Source organism: Alosa pseudoharengus, unplaced genomic scaffold (assembly GCF_046254945.1).
Source record: "Alosa pseudoharengus isolate Yale_2024_CS ecotype anadromous, Long Island Sound unplaced genomic scaffold, YU_APseudo_1.1 YU_APseudo_1.1_scf_19, whole genome shotgun sequence".
In the NCBI taxonomy this organism is placed as follows: Eukaryota; Metazoa; Chordata; class Actinopteri; order Clupeiformes; family Clupeidae; genus Alosa; species Alosa pseudoharengus.
Window position 1 is genome coordinate 16279934 of NW_027468657.1, and position 2500 is coordinate 16282433.

The 2500-nt window shown below is 43.8% G+C and overlaps 1 protein-coding gene across 1 annotated transcript in view; it reads right to left on the reverse strand.

Annotated features, from left to right (window-relative positions):
* slc7a10a (solute carrier family 7 member 10a) overlaps positions 1-2500 on the reverse strand; it is a 42670-nt gene that overhangs the window by 32120 nt on the left and 8050 nt on the right. The gene's annotated exons all lie outside the window — the stretch shown is intronic.

Here is a 2500-nt window from a genome sequence, read left to right on the forward strand (position 1 = left end):
TTAGGTCATTGAATAAGATTGATGAATGAAATATTTTTTTAATCACATTAGTAGAGCTATATTTGTTGAACTTCCAGATTTTGTAAACATTTAATGATTCTGATTCGTTTCTATTTTGTTTCTATTTCATGTAGATATGACCTTCTTTCGTTCTCATTTCGGTCTACATGTAGTGGCACTGACATGGCTTCTCCTTGTCCTGTGCTCTCCATACACGCGCGCACGCACACACACACACACACAGACCCGCTCCTCTCCTCTGTAGGCTACTTGCACGTGAATCGGAACAAACTACTGTAGATTGTTGTAGCGCAAATAAATGCGGCCGAATGGCCGTTCGGCTCGGTGTTAACTAAAGGTTAGCATCATCAACACCGCAGCGCAATACGCATGCATTCAAATTAACTAGTTTGTTCATATCACAACAAAGCCAATCGCGGAGGCAAAACTCTTTAAACAGGCAAAGTTATCAGCAGTTATCAGCATGTATGTAGCCTAGAGCCTTAGCTGGTAAGCTAATGTTAGAACAGCTGGGTTTTTGGTGGTTAGCTGTGTCAACTACTTGCGGATAACATTATGCATCAATTCGTTACCTGTGAGATGAAATGTTTGTGCCGCCAACCCCCTTGGATATAGCAAATGCCCCCACTGTCACTGTACACCAGTAAACAAAGTCCCCAGTGCACAGGTGAATGGCTGCTGTGCAGCCTAAACAGTCGTGGAGTTTTAATCGTCAGCTGGACAAGTGAACTAAGTTACCAGCCAGAGTAGCAGCACAGGGGTATTATGAACTAGAACCAGGGACATGGCAGGTTCGAGCAAAAGGTAATGAAGAGGTTTATTTTTAACTAAAGTAGCTCTACTGATCAGACCTTTCTTGACACTGTTAGCTGGTTTACGTTTTTTGCTTCTTCAGTGGTCGGTGAGAAGAGTTGGTGGCGCGTCTGCAAGCGCAAGTAATGCGTTTTGGTGACGTCACATATTACAACTCGCAGCCTTTGCGGTTTGAAAATCGTGTTTCATCATATCGCGATATTATCGCAAATGCAATAAATCGTTCAGCCCTAGTGTGTGTGTCACCTGCTCCCTCTCCAATCATCACGCACACACACACAACATCCCCCTAACTGCCCCTGAGCCCCTGGAAGACCCCCTGCATACACCAAATATATCTACCACTGCCGGGGAGGGTCAGTCTATGTGTGTGTTTGAGTGTGTGTGTTTGAGTGTGTGTGTGTGTATGTGTGTGTGTGTTTCAGTGTGTGTGTGTGTGTGTGTGTTTCTGAGTGTGTGTGTGTGATGTGTGTTTGAGTGTGTGTGTGTGTTTGAGTGTTTGTGTGTGTTTGAGTGTGTGTTTTTGAGTGTGTGTGGTGTGTGTGTGTGTGTGTGTGTGTGTGTGTGTTTGAGTGTTTGTGTGTGATTGAGTGTCAGTGATTTTCCATCACACTTAGCCAATAATGGCAAACATCCAGTGAACTTCTGGTGACAAACCTAATTTGCATATTACATTGCTGCAAATTTGTGTGTGTCACAAAATCTCTCTCTTACACACACAGACATGCACACATGCACATGCACGTACACACCCCCTAAAACACACAGACGTAAGCTCAAACCCATCACTACCCATGTACACCCACAGACACACACACACACACACACACGCACACAATCACAAACACACTCCCCCTGTGGTGTGGCATAGGTCTGTCATCCCTCCAAGAACACACAGCTCAGAGTCCAGGGCTGTGCCCTCCAAACACACACACACACACACACACACACACACACACACACACACACACACACACACACCAGGGTTATTATAGTTAAGAAAAACTACAGCTTAAACTTGCACATTTTTATTAAACAAAACAAAACTAAATAAAAACAATTGTGAACAAAGTAAAACTAACTCAAAATTAGGGATGCAGCATTATGCTCAGATCACAATTCGATACGATTCATGATTTTAAGTTGGCGATGCGATTTGTTTAGTTGAATAAGCTGCTGCAGTCAGTGTTTCTCGCAGGAAATATGTTAGTTAAGGCGTTTCCACCTCTCTTTGTCTCTTGCTGCTTCAGCAGTCAGCTGCACTGGTTGAAGCCTGGACATATTGGACACAAAGTAGCCGAATGGAAGCCCATTTACATCGGGATTAAGATGATAAGACCTTTACAGTCAACTTGAATGCAACAGTAACGGATTTAAAGGTGCTCTAAGTGATGCTGGGTAACGTCTCTTCTGTTGACATTCAAACAAAACAGAGAGCTAGCTCGCTCCTCCCCCTCCCTCCCGTGCAATTGAAACTCTCCTAAACGCTGTTCTCTCCTAAGATATTTTAGCCTAAAAAACGCGTGGCATTGCTTAGAGCACCTTTAACTCATTGAATGCCACGCTGTTTTCGGAAGCTTTGGCCCAGAGTGCCAGCAATCTTGATCATTGTTGACGATTTTTGTAGAGCCACAGCGTATTCTATGTTATAGCTATGGACACATAC